This window comes from Electrona antarctica (genome assembly GCF_951216825.1).
Source record: "Electrona antarctica genome assembly, chromosome: 11".
In the NCBI taxonomy this organism is placed as follows: Eukaryota; Metazoa; Chordata; class Actinopteri; order Myctophiformes; family Myctophidae; genus Electrona; species Electrona antarctica.
This window is the reverse complement of record NC_136792.1, coordinates 31,833,292-31,853,259: the sequence shown is the minus strand read 5'-3', so window position 1 is coordinate 31,853,259 and position 19,968 is coordinate 31,833,292.

The following is a 19,968-nucleotide window of genomic DNA, read 5'->3' as shown; positions in this document are numbered from 1 at the left end:
AAAAATCCTCAGAGTTAATTTAACTGAGAGTATACACATCTAATGTAACCACATTGATGATTTCACTCTGCATCAACATAAATGCAACTCATGAGTAAATGGTTTAAAAAAGACAAGGCTGAGATGAGACGAGACGAGATGAGAAATAAAAGAAAGGGCTTGATTCTCTGCCCACCAGGATTAATTCATCTATCTATCGCGCATTGCCAAAGGTTTATCGCACGCAACCCTTATTTTGAAGAGCCAAATATCTGTAACCGGATGTTACAATGACAAAATGCTGTGTGTGGTGTCTTGACCGATTGTTGTTCTCTCAGTCGGTGGTGAAAAAACCTGACCACGAGTATCACAGCGCCTGCTGCTGTCGGCCGTTGAAAAAAACGTGTTTTACCAGAAACGACATTCATAGCGCCGATTTGGAGATACAGGCCATTGAAAGCAGCACAGAGTGCAAGTGGATGCGCGCGCATCTTCAAAATGGCCGTGGCCACTGTCTCACTTTGACTGCTATGCCAACAAGCGGCAGCTCACGATTCGGATCAAAACATGGATTAAAGAATATAAACCCTGGAAAACGTAGCCTACGGTTTTGGTAGGCTAGACGATTTAATCCTACGGTTACTACGGTTCTGGCAGGCTCCGTGTTAAGGTGTGCTTCCTGTACCCAACATAGGTCAGGCAAAGCCAATTCCACATGAACACTTCTGAGCGATCACACATTAACTTGACTTTTTAGCATTTGTACATGATCAAATGATACAATTATACTAGAGGGCATGATAAGTATGAACGATAATGTGTAACATCAGTTACCAGATGTTACTCAAACTGGACATCTCGATGTTCTGGAATGGCGCCTTACAGTGCGCTCGTATACCACACATCATTAAAAGCTTAGCTTTCATGGGCTCTTTTGTGAAAGAGTTCCAGAGGCATTTATTGCATTTACGACAAAGCTGTTCCCATATTTTGCAGTGTTCCGCTAGCCTGGCTAATAAGCCAGACCGAATCAGCCGTTGGCACAAAAAAAAATTGCCGGAGAGGCTCAATTGTACGCCCATTGGTGTGGCCAATCGGGACACGGTATGCAATATGGGCGGGCTTTGGTACAGTGACGTTCAATGCTTGAGACCTTTGACTGACAGTAGCTCTGACCAATTGCGTCAAAGAGAAAATGTTTGAACCCGCCCCCCGGGAAACAAGATCCATACACAGCATCTCCAGACTCAAATACCACACGACAGTGTGATTTGAGTCTGGCTTATTAGCCAGGCTAGTGTTCCGCCACTATGTTTTCACACGTTGTGCTGCCCAGAACAGGGGTTCTCGACCCCTGGGGGTCTCCAAATAATTTTGGGGGGTCCCAAATTATTTTCAAAAAAATAAATAAAATACAAATTAACTTTTTTTCCTGGCCTAGAGCACCAAACGTAACTTGAACATGGAGTGCCCCCACACGGTAACTCCCTCATTTCTCGACCGTTTCGGACGCGGGGCGGCTTGCCAGAACCGGGCCGCCACCCTGGGCGTGTCCCCGCCCCCCGCCACCCCCCGCACAGTACACTGTGACTACAATACAGTACAGAGCACAGTAGAGTACAGTATAACTATACAATACAATACATGTATAGTTGCACCGCTCGGGTCACAGAGGTGTGATTTTAATGTTATTTGGATGACCCTATAAGGATCATATATCAACCTTGAACGATTACTATTGCAATTCCTTTAGGTCACGCCCCTTTTAAGCCCCTTTTAAGCTTAGGCCTAATAAATAATTAGATTTTAGCCTGCTTGTGAACTCAGTTTGCAGACCATAAGGATGCTAACTATTATTTACACATGAAAACATGGTCCCCAATCACTCATTTGTGACCAGATTTGACTGAGAGGCTGCCATCGTGCAGCTGGAGGCTGCAAGATGCTTTTCACCAGAGGAGAAAAACTTAATTTATTTTTTATTTTTTATCCAAAAAGAGTTGATAGCAGAGGCAGACTCTTCACATGGTAGAGCATGTCTGTAATAAATGCCAGAGCTGAAATTGATGAAAATAAATGCTTAAACATGTAACTATAGGTGTAATGTAAGTCCACAGAAGTGAACCTTTCAAGCCTGTTTGCTCAACTCGCTGTTTTCTGCAAGACATTACTCTATAACCCATATCTCCAAAATGTAAATTTGAAGCTATGATTCCCTGCTTTCATGTGACATGAAAAATGAAAAAAAAAAAAAATCCAATGGCATCCCCTCAGTCAAATCTGGTCACATTTGTTCTCATTCTCCATTCATCACTTCTTTTTTACTCACATCTGTCCTTCTCTCTGCCTGCCTCTATCTCATTTGTATTAGTGTGTTGCTTCCTGAGTGAAATGTCAGCCATTAGAGAGGTCACTGGTCACCATTAACATACATATGATTAAACACACCTGCCCTTTCTCAAAGACCAAGGTGTCCATCTGAGATCTCTTCAGAGAAAAAAACCCTGCCCTCCTTGGACCAGCAGGGCCCAGTTCCTTCAGCTGCATTTCTGCTGTCAGTGACAATGCAAAGAGTGTAAACATGCCCCCGATATATCACAATTTCAACTCATTAAAGATAATTATTCAGGAATGGCCGACTTTTGCAATATTACTCAATCTTAACTCCCTCCGCGCCATTGGCGAAGACCTTTGTCAATAATATTGAAGCCTAATTTTGATACTAACACTTAACGACATTGCCGAAGCCCTTCGGTGTTCGATTGCTCGAGCCAAAATGCTGACGTTAGCCGGTTAGCTAGCTGTGTTGCTAGCACAGCACTGGATCACCCATCTTAGATCGTCGTCGCCATAATAATCCATTCTATCCGTTTCTTTCAATCGCCTGTATCTCCTATTCCTTGTCCCAGATGGCATTTTGGTCAAAACAGCGTTTCTTTGACGGCACAGAGCAGGCGATGAGAAGCCCCCAAGTGCACTGGCATGGACCCAAATTGTAAACAACAATTGAACGGGACCTGTTAAACTTCCTAGAATAAGCTCCCTACCGGAAGTCTGGAACTGTGGCTTTTCAAAATAAGAGCTCAAATTAAAAAAATTCTGGCGTGAATTAGATCCTAATTTTTCAATAAATGCTAGCGCTAAATGGGTTAATCATTTGGGTTTTTGATGGATGAAAGGTTTTCATTGTAGTCTGAGAAAACAACAACTTCTGGGTTTTATGTTGAGATTTAAATGAACATTGTTGGAGATTTGATAAAAAAAAAACTAAAAGAAAACCCCTCCCTGTCTCCCCCAAGACTAAGCAAAACACAGCCATCCATTACTTTGATAGCTAAGCACTGTGCTGCCAATCAACTCCCAGGTGTGTGTGTGCATGCGTGCGTGCGTGTGTGCGTGTGTGCGTGCGTGTGTGTAGCAACAGGAGGATATATGCCTCGTTTTAGTCCATTACCACACACAGATGGTAATGCCAACCTGTTTGAATATCTCTCTTGTTTCCATCTCTTCCACACTTCTATGCTCTTCAACAGACTCTGTCAAACAATGTATCACTTGTGAACGGTTCTTTTATTTTATTGCATGGTTGATTTTCCCCGATGTGGAAGATGCTCTTTTATTCAAAATGAATGTGCAGCGATACCGGCTCCTGTGGGTACTGTAAGTGACTTGTGGATTTTGCCCTCCTACTTTCAAAATGCCACGGGAATTTCTGGTCCCTATAGGCAGTGTCTGCTGCTGCCTTCCAGAGTGCCAATCCCTTCAACAGAATCAAGTGGAGAAAATCAATCAACACATTCACTATTTTCTCAAGACAAACTAAGGTGGTCTTTACACGAGAACGGTGTTCATAGAAAACGGCTAAATAAAGTATCGTTTGCTGGTGTCCCTTTAGACGAGAATGGTGTTTTCAGGTGGTTAAAACGCAACAAAGTGAAACCACCTTCCAGAGTGGAAATCTTTGAGAACGCCGTTTTATCCCTTCTCCATGTAAACAGGCAAAATGGTGAATCCGCAAAACGTATGACATCATGGGCTCACGCGTTGGCTCACAGCGCATATGTTTATTACATTGATGCAGAGCCATATATGATATAATGGAGTTCCTGAACAAGCCTCCCTCCTCGCCTACAAAGCGCTGCTCATCAGCGATGGTGAATGTAAAACCATTACATGATGTAAATAAAAAGCCTTGTGATAGGCGGCAGCCGCGGCAGCAGCGTTTAATGTATTATAAAATATATAACCATCCCGTGGCGCGCTCTGCCTGCATGCTCTGGGCTGCGGCCACAACCACGTTGTGTTCTGGAATCATTCAAAACCCCAATAAGGTTGCGTGAAGGGGTTCTTCTTCTTGTACGTGGGTGACTGGTCTATTTGGCAGCCCGTTACCGCCACCTAGCGGCATTATAGCGTTTTCATAAAGTGTGCGTTCTCGTGTAAAGGCCAAGGGTCAATAAAAATTGAGAACGCAACAGGACTTTGCCATTTTATCTGGAGATGGTCGCCGTGTAAAAGAGGCATAAGCCGTGCAGATTTCATATATAATTGGGAAAATCCAATCTAAAGCTCGCAACTTAATTGATGATGTAACGCGATGCAAGGTGGGCCATGTGGCAATGCATGTGGCAATGCACGCATGCATGTAAATGTGCGTCACCATATAATGTGGTGAGCTTGTATAGAGCTTACATTTTTGTTACTTTTGTCTTTGTGTGTCACTGTGTGATGTTGTGAGCCTGACAATGTTACATTTTTGTTACCTTTGGATAACTCAATTTTATAATAAATTTGTATTTCAGATGCATGACTTTCTGACTTTTACTGTATGAACAGAGGTGCGTTATAAGTCCGGTTATGATAAATGTGTAAATGCCTAACCGTGCCTCTAAAACTCAAGTGATCTACTGCCTTTAGGCAAATCAGAACACATGTATCAGTTTGCATTTAAATAGTAATATAAAATAATTGATTAAACATTAATTATTTAAAAGGCTGAAATGTTAAGCAACACGTGATCATTAACCACTTAAACCCTGTACTCTTTGTTTTTGGCTTTTGTGCCTGTATTGATAGTTATAGTGAAGACAGAAAGAGGGAGGGAGAGAGGGGGAGTGACATGCAGCAAAGGTCGTCATGAACGGGACTCGAATACGCAACGAGCTGTCAGGCCAGAGCCTATATGTGGCATGCGCCTGGACCACCAGGCCAGAGCCTATATGTGGCATGCGCCTGGACCACCAGGCCAGAGCCTATATGTGGCATGCGCCTGGACCACCAGGCCAGCGGGTGTCATGCGCCTGGACCACCAGGCCAGCGGGTGCCCCGCCTGTACTCTTTGTTGACCAGGGTTCCCACATGGTCTCCTCCTTTTTCACTCTACACCATTTCTTCAGCGAAAATAGTAGATCTACACGATTATAACGTGTTGCAATGTGACACGTTAGCTTGCAGATCTTCTATTTTCGACAAATGTTTGCCTTATATTATGACATGCCCAGAATAGGAACACTATGGGTTAATGTTGTGTATCTATGTGTTCATTTATCTTTATTGTCAGTGTGATGACACCAATTTTGATCAAATTTGAGATGTCAGTCTGCCAGTGAACATAACGTAATGTTGGACTTTAGAGCCTTTTCAAGGTTTAAGCCTAAAGGTAATGTGTTTTGTATCTTGTTGTCACATCAACAGGCCCCAGATGGTGGGTAGACAGAACCGTCTATGTTTTTGTCCCTCTAGGGCTTTTGTAAAGCTGTTCAGTTCAAACACACAGTACACGCACGCACGCACGCACGCACGCACACACACACACACACACACACACACACACACACACACACACACACACACACACACACACACACACACACACACACACACACACACACACACATTCACAGATTCACCCACATCATACAACCCCTCCCTGTCTCAAACATCTTCCTACTGGCTCAAATCACATTACAGAAGTTTGAGGCCCATCTTTTAATTAATGTCACAGTGACTCCTCAGCCCTCCCTATCTAGGTCTCGGAGCCACCACTGCCACATTAACTCCTATGACTCCTTCCCACAATGCCAGCGGGCAAAGGAGAGAGAAAAAAAGATAAAATAAACTGTGAAACCCAGACATACTGAATTTCAATTATTTCCTGTTTTTTATTGAGGTCGCAAAGGTATTCTGATATCAAGAGTAGAGCAAAGGAGAGACAGATCAATTAGTAAGTCAGCTTTCCTGAACTCTTCAAATTCGACACCTGTTCCAAAGGGAGTGCAGTGCCCGGTGTCGAGTAGGTCAGACCCATGGTTATCCAGAACCGCCACAAAAGGCCTCTGCCCGGGATCTGGACAGGGCCCCTGCCCATGCTCCATATATGGAGCTGGCCTGTTCTGACATCATGACACTCCATATTTGGGCATGCCTGACACAGAACTCCATATATAAGGGGACTCCATATATGGGCATAAAAGGGACACAGACAGATGGGTGGAATGGGTACTTTGACACGAGTACAACAGGTATTGCATAGCCGGATGGGGCATCGATCTTCAACTTCCATCATTACCGACTGGGTGCTCTACAGCACCAAGGCACCACCAAGTCTCTGTACGTCTGTGTGTACGTCTGTAATCCCCTATAACTCGAGAACCGTTCGCCCCACAGACTTCAAATTCGACACACACGTTCCACACCCCAACAGGGAGTCCCGCTCGTTCATTCGCTCGTGTTGATCCCCCCCACGCCGCTCTCCGCTCGCTCAGCGCTCGCCTTCAATTGCGCAACGGGCGCTCCGCGATCCGGCCACTCAGCAGCAAAAAGGACAAAAAAAATGCTCTTTTCCTGAAATTGGCTAATTAAACACATCTGCATTATTGCCTTCGGAGCATAAACATGTGTTTAAAAAGTGTTACCGGCGATTAAACATGTTCTTCTGTCTTCTGTTTAAAAACACTGCACTAGCTTTCCCACTTTAACTAACAACCAACAGGCGATTGATATCATGCTCGTTAACTGCGTCTTTGAGAGCTAACTGAAGCAGATGAATTGGGCATCGCAGGTGTAAACTTGACACGGTTAAGTAGGCTACTGGTTTACCATATACATTATTCGTAACCGCGTCCACTTGGTTTTGCGAGAGCGCAGGTTCATCCTCCTCCGCAATTGCCTCCTCTTCCTCCACCACCACTTCTTCATCATCATCATCATCATCATCATCATCATCATCATCATCATCATGGTAAATGGTAAATGGTGCATTTATATAGCGCCTTTATCCAAGGCGCTTTACATAGATTGTGCATTACATTCACCCATTCACACACACATTCATACACCGATTGCGGCGGAAGCCATGCAAGGTACCAACCAGCACATCGGGAGCAATTTGGGGTTCAGTGTCTTGCCCAAGGACACTTCGACATGTAGCCAGGAGGAGCCGGGATTCGAACCGCCGACCCATGGATCATTGGACGACCTGCTCTACCTCTTGAGCCACAGTCGCCCCGCATCATCATCATCATCACCTTCTCCTCTTCTCCTTCAACGTCAGGTCAGGGAGGATGTTAGATGCCGTTGATCATGTTGCTGGCACTGTCGGTCGCCATATGAATCACGTGTTGATGAATGTTCCAATTTTTCAGCACATTTTCATACTTTTGGTAGATACGCTCTGCACACACTAAATCCAAGCGTTTAGGTTCCAAACACTTATTTGTAACACTTTTTAAATGTGTGCCGTGTGCACTGAGCGGTTCGGAGTGGAGGACAGTTCTCGCTACGGAAGCCGTTCTGAAGGCTCATTCATAGTCTGGATTTCCGGTGGTGAGGTGACCACCGCTCCGGTGGTGAGCTGACCACTGGAGCTGAAATAACGTTGAGCGGTGGTGTGTAAAAACAGAGAGAAGGGCTGGGGTGGTGGCGGTGGTTTGCTCTTCACCCCGGCTTGTGACGTCATGTTGTAGACACCCCACCACCAAAAATCCAGACTATGTATGAGCCTTGACCCATTTTAAAACCTGTTCAGCGCTCAATTTAAAATCCTCCTGCTCCACTCCTCGCGCCACTCGCGCTCCGCGCCGCGCACATGCTCTGATAGTGGTATCTCGCTGGTCAAACGCCGCCCAACATGTAAGATAGCTGCTGGAGAGCGAATGAGGCAGAGAGCAAGAAGACAGCATCACAGCCTGGGCCGGGTGATTGACGGGCGATATGTGCCAATCCACTTGTTCGACCAGCTGGAATTCACCGCACCTGTTCTGAATCACCTGACGAGAGCAAACAGTAAAAGCCACTGCTTTCTGCCTCACTGCTATAGATGACTGTCCAGCAGCAGCAGCAGGTATAGGCGCGAGCAGAAGTTGGGCGGTAAGAGCGAGATTAACCACTGTTATTCACAATCCCATTCTATGTGATACTTGTGAATTGAACTGATCATTCTGTATTTCTCTGTGTTACAAACCCAGGCATCGTCGGGGCACACAGCTAGGCTGGCAACCTAGCACCCGCTAAATCTGTCATGGAGTGAAAACAAGGGAATGGAAAAGGAGGAAAACCCACCCGAGTACACGAGTATGAAAAAGCAGTGAAATATCTGGCCTATAGTACACAGCCTTCGGCGGAGGAGTACAAATACTCTACTCGAGACTGAGTAGAAATACGACCGTGCTATATTCTTACCTGACCCCTGTATTTTGAGCTACGTTGAAGAATAAGAAACCTACCTGAGTTGAACCCCTGCTAAAGACTTACCTGAGTTGAATCTTTAAGAAAGACCCTTTGCCCCCTGTGGATGGAAACCCACCTTTACTCACCTGTTGGAATCCCTTGCAGTGACTATGAAGATTTAAGTTGAGTTAAATCCTACCTTGGAATCCAGCGACGATCCTCGACGACGACAGCTCCATCTGATGTGTGAAAGAAAGAAGTTTAAGTTAACCCTTACCTACCTCTGAATGCCATTGATACATGCAAATAAATTTGAAATAATTGTTGCAAATTCCAATTATGTGAGTAAAACACTGGTTATTTTATAGTCCTCACTATATACACAGTATATTAGAGCATGTTGTAGTAAACACAGCAAGTACCATATCACAGACAGACAGACAGACAGACAGACAGACAGACAGACTCAGCAGCACTGCTGTCATAAACCTTGGAGAGCCTCGTTTTCCCTAATGATTTGTAGCTTTACAGTATTTTGCCCTGCATATGAGGCAGGTCTCATTTTGGAGCTGCAATGTTTATTAAAGCTTAATATTGTTCTGTCAGGACAACTCATGAATGGATAGAATATATATTTGTTTTATTGAATATGAAATGAGCAATATATTTATTATGAAAGAAAGAACTTTGAAAGTGAAAAGTTGTTATCCGTCCTACTTCTTTTGTTCCTCTATATTTTATTTCTTGCTCTGTAAAGAACTTTTCCCGTATGCACCACTCCTTTCCAATAAACTCGCTTTTATGATTTCATAGCCAAGTGAACATTGATTTGTTTTTATTGAAAAGCGGATCCCGTATTTGATGCATTGCCCCGTGATGGCTGGAGCCATCAGTGAAATGTCCATAAACACGTCAAGCAATGAAAAGCACTGGAAGAAAATCAAATGAAAAAACAGCTCATCCATGCGACATACTGCCTTCCCTCGCCCTTATTTTAGTCAATTTCAGTTTATGATGGATATATCAAAAGTGATTTATTTCCCTTCCATAATCCCCATCAGATCTGAATATATATTACTACAAAGTGAGGTCACCGGCCCTTACACACATGTGCACACTACAACTCACACAAATGCATCAGCAACAACACAACAAAAGAAAAACGCGACAACTCCACAACCCACGCACGCACGCACGCACACACAAACACACACATACACAGCGAGTAGAGAATGTTATTAACAGAGTGAGCACAGGGATGTCCAATCCAGCTTAGATTTTTCTCAGGCCAGTATTCAATAATGACAGGCACAGCAATTACCACACGAGTACCACAGACGAAAAACAGTCTAAGTCCAAATTTCATTCTGACCCCTCCACGAAAAGGCCTCATTGTCCTGACCCCTTATCTATCATTTATACATTATGGATAAATAGTGTGGACTTAGACAGTTTTTCGTCTGTGGCGTTCAATCAGTTAATATATATATATATATATATATATATATATATATATATATATATATATATATATATAGTACAGTGGGGTTCTTTTCGTTTTTGCCTAGAGGTCAAATCAGGCCCTTTAGGTTTTTTTAGGTCCCCCTGGGTTACTCTTCTCAGCCACTCCCCTAGTCCAACCCCCAGATTCTTAGCCACACCCCTAGCTTTATTTAATGTGCAGTGTGGCCATTAAGCCACAGGGTGGCGTTGTCAAACTAGTGAGCATGGAGATTGATTGATTGAATGAATGTGTGCGTGTGTATGTGTGTGTGCGTGCGTGCGTGCGTGCGTGCGTGCGTGCGTGCGTGCGTGTGCGTGTGCGTGTGTGGTTATAACCACTTAAGCTCTATTTTGTATCATACAGTATGTTGTTGTCGCACAAACAATTGCAATATAGGCTACACAGCTCATAACGCGTGGCAATAATTATGACACATTATAACTTCTAGAGCTGCAATTTCAATTATTTCCTTTGTGTTTTTGGTTCAAATCTGCTGCCCAGCCAATCAAAGCTAACAGGAAACGGTTATGGCACCTTTTAGAAACAGATACAGTCTATTATTGTTTCAATGTTTGGAAATATTCACCTACAGTATTGACATGTCCACAATTTGGAAGCCAGGTTGAATGTGCAACAACGCCCATTCGCCCAAACTCTGGTACCAGGGTGTGGCTTTCACTGTGCCCATCTTTGCCAAGGATTCTGAGGATTACCGCAGCTTTTCTACATACTGGGCTGGCTTATGTTTACCACAGGATGTGGCCCAGCATGTGTATGGAGACCTTTAAGGTGGAACCACGCTCCGCACTCTGACAACTCCATTACAACACAATCAATAGGGGAGGTGGTGGGGAGGGGTGTGTGTGGGGGCAGATCCCGCCAAACTCAGATGGAAACAGTCATTCTACAGAACAAATTGAACTTGGAATCCAATTCCATGGGCAGATTTTACGTTTCTCAGGCCTACTGTAGGAATTAACTAGGAGAGTAGAATAGCAAATGAGGGAAACACACTAAGGTTGTGCGGCATTGCAGGGAAATCAATTCTGCCGCTGTAGATTAGCTGTTTAGTGCTAGAGATTGCTAGCAAATAATATGTGGCCAAAAATGATGGCATGCACGCATACGGTGTAGTGTTTGCGTGAATATGTATGCACGTGCAACTGTATCGTCCATGTACCGTATACCATACAAGTACTGCACATTCATAAGGTTGCTGCCTGTAATTGTTTTTCCGTTTTGTACTATAGTCACAGAGGTCGAAGGAAGGTTGGGTGGCATAAAAATGTAATGCGGTGTCATGTATTCACAAATAATATTACTGTTATAGTTCTGTAGGGCGTTATCGCTTTGAAGCGTATTATAATGGATTTGAAAAGAAAAACATTCCATAAGTGGTTAGAGAAAATATAAAGACAATGTAATTTCTACCTGTCTCTACTGAGGAGGAGTAGCTCTTGAGACAGTTCACTCTAAATGTAACCCAAAGACTGAGAGAGTAATAGCTTCCCTCTGAAGCACCACTTATTAGTTTAATGCCATCCAGGCACTTATGGACCTAGAAGACAGTAGACCATCATATTCTGTTTGAAAATGCTGTCAGACAAACGCACGCACGCACGCACGCACGCACGCACGCACGCGCGCACGCACGCACGCACGCACGCACGCACGCACGCAAATGACGGTGGACAATGCCGGAAGCACGGACTCTACATCAGATCACAATGGTAAATTCAGAATGAAAACGCAAGGTTATAGGGACAAAAGCAAAGCACTGCATGTTCACACCAGAATGCATAGCTCACATAATGGTACCTTTTTGAGTGAACTAGCTCGCAAGCTACTGTACACTTGATAAAAAAAATGATATACCATGCTTGGCACCAATTAAGTGTTACAACTGTTGGACATACTGGTGGACCACTCAACATGGCCATCCATTGAGCCAAAGCTGCAGGTTTATACAATTAAAATGTAAAACATTGTGTTTTAATGAGGTTCTAAAAGGAGAATGTACTACGTGTGTGTGTGTGTGTGTGTGTGTGTGTGTGTGTGTGTGTGTGTGTGTGTGTGTGTGTGTGTGTGTGTGTGTGTGTGTGTGTGTGTGTGTGTGTGCGTGTGCGTGTGTGTGCGTGCAACCACATACCTCTGCATAAAACATTATGACTGTCCCCTGTGCGTGCGTGCGTGCGTGCGTGCGTGCGTGCGTGCGTGCGTGCGTGCGTGCGTGCGTGCGTGCGTGCGTGCGTGCGTGCGTGTGTGCGTGCGTGCGTGCGTGGGTGGACATAATGATTTCTTCTCCAATTTGAATTCAGAGACCAAAATACAATTAAGTTGTCCATTGTTTTTGCCTAATGAATCAGCTGGAGTTGAAGTGCCCTCTCCACAAGTCAATTAAAACCAGTCAAAGGCTTGGTAATTGTTTAATTATGTCACGTGAAACACTGTCACCAATGCCATTACCTAAAGTCATACAGTAGCTACAGCAAGAGAGAGACAGAGAGAGAGAGAGAGAGAGAGAGAGAGAGAGAGACAGAGAGACAGAGAGACAGAGAGACAGAGAGTATGTCTGAGTGCGAGAGAGTAAGAGGGATAATGGCATACATTGTGTGCAACTGTGCACACAATGTATGTTTAGCATTATGTGAATGCGTGTCATACAGCGGTTATATGTTTGTTGATATGTATATGTTTGCAGCATTTGTATTGCTGTCTTTCCAACTTTGGAAAGACAGCAATACAAATGCTGCAAACATTGTGTGTTCGTGCGTGCGTGCGTGCGTGCGTGCGTGCGTGCGTGCGTGCGTGCGCACGGACCTGTGTGTCTGTCTCCAGTGTGTGCTAGCTGTGTGTGGCCACCAAGAAGGACAGAAGCCTTAAAATTTAATAAACAATTTGGCAGGTGCATGTACACACACAAAACCTGCAACCACGCACGCAACCATGCACACACGCACGCACGCACGCACACACACACGCACGCACGCGCGCGCACGCACGCACACAAACAAACACACACGCACACCCGCACACTCACACCCGCACACAAATATAGAACAAACCATTGGCGGTATTGTTCCCCTCACAGCAGGAGGCTTGGCCAGAGGAAATGAATTAGAGTGTTGAATGTGTATGTGGTTTCTGTTCTTTGTTTTTGTATAGGCTTGTGCAAAACACATTGCATATTAATGTTCCGTATGTCCGTATTTGTGCATGTGTGTGTATCATTTTTGTGAATAAGTGCATGTGTGTCTGTGCGCATGGCATGCACACGTGCTTCATGGGAACAGGTTTTGGCTAGTAGAGTAGATTTACTGTGCCTCCCGGTGAATTCACACACGCCAACCCCTTGGAGGGACTCAGATAGGCCTTCTCTATAATGGACAGATTGGATCAGAGAGGAGAACCTGGAGCTATGTTTAACAGCGCCATATGGACCTAATGGTAAGAGATGGCTGGGAATTGGCACGTTGAAGAGTTTAGATGAGAGCCAATTGCAAACTTGATGAATAACTTCTTACTGTATGACTCTTTTTCCACCAGGGCCATTTCATATTATTTCACTTGATAGGGTGTGACTTTGAAGTAAAATGTAATTATTAGGCTACTTGGAATATGACACCAACTTAAACGTGTTCGATAGAATCCCATCAATCTACTCATCCCACTCATCTCCCACCACACACACACACACACACACACACACACACACACACACACACACACACACACACACACACACACACACACACACACACACACACACACACACACACAGTTTTATGCTGCAGAGGTATGTGGTTGCACAGTGTACATGCCCGCATGCATGCACACATTTTTTTTACACAATTACACACAATTTTACGATTTATTTTATATTCCCAGTGTGCTGTTGCTGACATGACAGGTGATATTAAAAATATATATATTAAGTTGAGGCAAGTAAGAGGTGCTACGGCTAAGCAAGTGCTCAGCAGAAATCAGCACAATGCTGCCAATTCAATCCTCTGTACCACCAAATAAATCATTTTCAATAAACATCATAGATGCTTGAAGAAGATATATATTTGAACAGACATGAGACTCAGACAAGACAATGTTCCGTCAGATATACTTCAGATAAGTTTCCATGACAATCCATCCTTTTCTAAGATGTTCTGGGCAGTGGTGGAAAAAGCACTCCCATGTTTTAATTAAGTATCAATACTGCAATGTAGACATAGCCTGCTTGTTACAAGTAAATATCACACAATGAAGTGAAATTCAATGTAAATTCTGAATGAATGTTAGGCTAAAAAGTAAGGCAAGCAAAAAAGTAGGAGCAAAAAAGTAAAGAAAAGCAAGAAAAAAGTAAAGGAAGGATAATAGTGTGAGTCTCATTGGCTGTTCTATGGGTTTTGTCCCTCTTCTTCTTAGCTTTCTATCTTCATCTTGTTCATTTCACTTTCTCTCCTTACCCAAAATCTCAAACATTTGAGTAACTACTCTACGTTTTGTGCAAAATGACACATGCATACAGTATTTATTTATGTTTTTGTCTAATAACTGAAGGATCCAGTAAGTCTGATTAAGAAATAAATAGCATGAGTCATAAAATGCTCAAAAGTAATGAAAATACTTTGTTTGACGTAAATTACAAAGGTGCAACGAAAAAGATGTATGATGATCTTGGCAGGTGGAGCGTGCTTCCTCTCGATTTAGGTGGCAGAATAAGAACAGTCAAAATGGTAATTTTACCCAGATTAGGCCTACTATACCTTTTGTTGTCACTGCCAGTAGAAATACCTTTAAAACAATTCAGGGAATGGAATAAACATAGCCTATCTCACGTTTTATTTGAGATAAAAAAGGCCAAGGGTGAAATGTTCTACCTTACAACTGCCCCGAGAGAGAGGAGGCATGTCTCTCCTATCTTTAAGGAGCTATTATCTAGCATCTCAGCTAAGACCCTTGGTATATTGGTGTAACCGACCCTACATTGCAAAATGGAAAAGCATAGCGTTATCCCTGATGGATATACCAATACAGTCACTATTAGGTTGCACTGACAGAGAGAAAGGAATGTTTCAGACAAGGAGTCAGTGCGTACATTTATCGTTCAAAATATGTCTGGAAGTTGTTAAACGCTTCCAGCTTCAGAGGGAGGCAAAACTTTTAAGTTGGCCAGCATATGACTCTGACTTCATACCAGCAGTATTAGACAATAGGTACAAACAATGGCACCACAATGGCATCACCATTATGTACTATGATTAGAAATGGAGATATTGATAGTTTTGAAAACCTAAAGCAGAAATATTGGTTGGCTAACCAGGACTTTTATAGATACTTGCAGGTAAGGGATTATTTTGGTAAAAAAGTGAAAGGGTCTACTCCAGGTATTACAACAAGCCTAATCACTATATTTACAAATGCTTATGGCTCAGGAAGTAATAGGGGTCTTGTAAGTAAAATATAATATGGATTTATGTCGTTGAAAAAGGACTCTACAATATATGTGAAAGAGCGATGGGAAAAAGAGATGGGCATTGATATAAGTGATGAAGTATGGATGAATACATGGAAAACGCAATCAACGACCACTATAATTCCTTTACTTGGAGAGACTTTTGTTGGAAAAAACAGATTTGCTTCTTTATTACTCCAAAACAGAAGTCCAAACAGACTGGCAACCATATGGACTGTTGGAGAGAATGTGGAGATACAGTGGTTGATCATGCACATGTCTTTTGGTCTTGTCCTGTAATTCAACCATTATGGGTTTTGGAATAGATGATACATTCACATCTTTGTACCTAGGACAACTCCCATATGGGCTACATCAAGATGACTCCTACTTACTTAAGATTGTACTTGTAGCAAGCAAAAAAGCGATTACAAGAAATAGCTTACAAAATAATTGTCCTACTGCTGACCTATTTATCAACATTGTGAAACAACTACATCTCCTAGAACAGATGACCTATTCTTTAAGACTGCAAAAAGAGCTGGGTGAAAGAAGATGGGAGAAATGGATAGAGTATTTAGCTGGGGGGGGCGGATATGGAGTGAATATGGGCTGTGTCTTTCCGGTTGTCAATGAATGTAAGGAATCCAAAAGTCTGTAATATGAATTGTTGTTGCTTGTTTCTGTACATCCCATGACCTCTTTTGTTTGTTTTGTTTTTTTTGTTTTTTATTCTGTTTTTTCTGTTGATGTTTTTGTTTTATTGTATGCCTTGTTTGTCTTTTGTGTCTCGTCTTGCATATTCAAAGAGTTACAAAAAAAAAAAAAAGTAATGAAAATACTGTCAATCAAACAAGTCACCTACAATCTCTCTCGCTCTCTCTTTTCTCCCACACAAACTAGAAATATTAAAATGCATGCAGGACAATTCACATGCAGGACAATACCTGTGAGACTCGTATATGAGTCAGATATTTCTAATCACCTTTGCAAAACTGGCACGGTTTAGGGACTGTGTGTCATACACAAGACTGGACCTTTTCTGTGCTGCATTTTCCACCACACAGAAGGCATGTGTGTGATGTGTAAATTGTGTCTAATTTTCCAGTCCACACTGCATTGTTACTTTTTTCTCCCTCTTCTTCAGTTCCTTTTTTTGAAAAACAACACAATGCGAACAATGGATGAAAAATAATCTCACCCACTTTTTTACTTGTAAAACTGTGTCACTGTGATAATAACAATAAAGCTGATTCTGATTCTTGTGAATTACAATGAAAGACTGTAAAGGTGAGACATTCCAGAGTTTCAAAGCCTGCATTGGCACTAGTGGAACATCAGTGGATAGTCCAAGCATTAGAGATCATACCTGACGAAGACCCACAAGGGACGAAACGTTGTACCAATAAAGAATTTTCCTGGGAGCAGTGAAACAGTGTGCGGACATCCCTTCCTTTTCATAGTCCAAGCATGGTCACGGACGACGGGGGGCATTTAATTTGCCAAGTGTGAAATGGTGCCAGGTGCGAATTGGCCTCATTCCACACCTAGCAAATCAGGCACGACAATGGGGGGGGAAGACTTAAAGGACCACTTCACCACTTTTCATCTTCATATAATTGGTCCTCACTAATGTTCATGATAAAATATGTTTCCCTACAGTCTGTGGCTCAGACTGATACCTGTTCATTTAAACTCTAGACGGGCCTGCCCCAAAGTTATTAGTGCAGCCACGCCTTGCAGCCGGCAAAAACTAGAGACACTGCCCCCGCTGCCACCCTTTGATCTCCATATATGGAGCTGACCTATTCTGACATTCCATATGTTGATCTGACCACATCAAACCCTGTACACTCAAGACATGCTGGCCAGTACATAATTAATTATGTTGATCTGACCCCCCATGCCAAAGCGCCAGTGCTTGGCCAGCAGTCTGCTGTCACCTAGGTGGATGTGTGCACGTGACCTCGCTTCTCGCCCTCAGGCGTCTTACTGGTTATCGTGAGAACGATAATATTTTCGCATTGCAACTTTTCAGGAATAGAAAGCCTGCAGTTTCTATTAGCTTGGATTCCCCATCGATGATGTCACTGGTGGTGGATGGGTTTCTGAACTGCCCACAGCCCTCCCAAGAGACACAGACCAAGTAGGAAAAAATTGTGGCATTATATCATTAGTGAGGACCAATATAAAGACAGGTTGAAAACTGGTGAAGTGGGAAAGATCAGGAAAGTCAAGAGAAGTGTTGTGAAGATAGGAGCCCTCCCATTTCTGTAGTGTGAAGCAGCATGTACAAGTACACCCCCTGGACATGACGCTGTATGTTGCAGGGACATACACCAATCCAACCCTTGGTGCTGATAGTGCCAAGCAGGGAGGCACTAGATCGCAATTTTCAGATTCTTTGGTATGACCCGGCCGGAGATCGAACCCCGACCTTGGAGTCTCAGGGCAGACACTCTAACCACAAAGCCACTGAGCTGGTGCAAATTGAAGAGTGAACCTTGGGAAGGCTAAATTAAGGCCCAATAAATGGATGTTTTAGAACGAAAGTGACATGACTGAGGGCATCTGGGTGCGTGTCTCACCTTATTAGTGAGACTAATGCATTTCAATTCAAGTCCAAAGCAACTGAAAATTCCCCCTAATCCAATTCAGCTTGTAGACGTGTTCTCCAACAACCTTCACTTCTGCACCCTTGAACATCTATTATGATTCCCACACACATACACATGCGCACGCACACACGCACGCGCGCACGCACGCGCGCACGCACGCACGCACGCACGCACGCACACACACACACACACACACCTGAACCAACCGTTTTTTAACCAACCGTTTTGGAACTAGCTCATTGAAAATATTTTCTGAGAAATCTGTCAAGGATTTTAATCTTTGTAAAATAATTGATGCTTGGAATTGATACAATTTACCATGGTGGCTCTTGCTTGGACAAGCACTGCAAAAAACATTGCATTTATATGCTAGACTAAACGTCTTTACACAACCAGAATAAACACAAAATGTGTCAATGAATGTTCCACATCAAACTATTCACATAGGCATGCATACAGTTGTTCATGCAACACACCATGTTCTGTGTGGATGTACCTATTGATTGATTGATTGATTGATTGATTGATTGATTGATTGATTGATTGATTTAAATATTTATTAACAGTTTGCAGAATGGGTACATTTCACATGAAAGCACAACTCAATACAAAGACTGTTACTGTGGACGACACACTGATAAAGCATTACACTTGTTTACAACAGGGTCCACCTTTTTCAATTCATCAGAACATTTAGAGACGTACAAATGTACGTATATATAAAAAACAGGAAATCAGGTAAATAGGGAAAATAAACATATATGGGAAAGGGGGTGGAGTGGTATGACGTTGCAACCGGTTGCCACACAAACACAAGTTTCAAAATAATATATATATATTTTTTCCGGGCAAATTAATTGCAGGTGCCCCCGGTAAGGACCTTAAGCCACAAAAAGTAAATGAGGCCCACAGTCTGTAAACAAAAGCGGCAGAGGCCAGCTGCTGGCTGAAGACTAGCTGATGGATGGTTGACGTGATGGATGAACTGACTTGGTGGAGGATGACAGAGAGATGGTGGACAGGCTAAAAACAGACCCCGGCCAGACCTTAATGATCCCAGCCATCCACCACACTTCCATAGAGAGCAATAATCATTAGCAGAGGCAGCAGATAGATATTGTCCGCGCGTGATTTATGTGTATGTGTGTGTTGGGTATAGGTGTCAGGGTGCCTGGCTGCCTGCACCCATATGTTGGTGACTTTGTATATGGTGTGTGTGTGTGTGTGTGTGTGTGTGTGTGTGTGTGTGTGTGTGTGTGTGTGTGTGTGTGTGTGTGTGCGTGCGTGCGTGCGTGCGTGCGTGCGTGCGTGCGTGCGTGCGTGCGTGCGTGCGTGCGTGCGTGCGTGCGTGCGTGCGTGCGTGCGTGCGTGCGTGCGTGCGTGCGTGCGTACACTGACAGAGTGTTTGCCTCAGAAGAGATAAATCAATGTGTCACATAATTGCTTGAGTGACCTTTGCTGATAAGAAACGCAAGCCCTTTGAAATCTCTATCTGTCTCTGTCACTTTGACCATCTTCACCTCTCCTCGCTATTTCTGTTTCTCCCTGTAGCATAATGTCACTCACACTTACACACACATGCACACACACATACACACATACGCACGCATGCATGCACATGCGCGCGCACACACACACATAATCAGTGCTGATTACACCTCAGTAATGGCTGCGCCCAGGGCATCCCTATGTGGATTTGTCTAGATCAAGCATGAAAATAGTCAAATCCTCTTTGACTTGACTATCCTCAA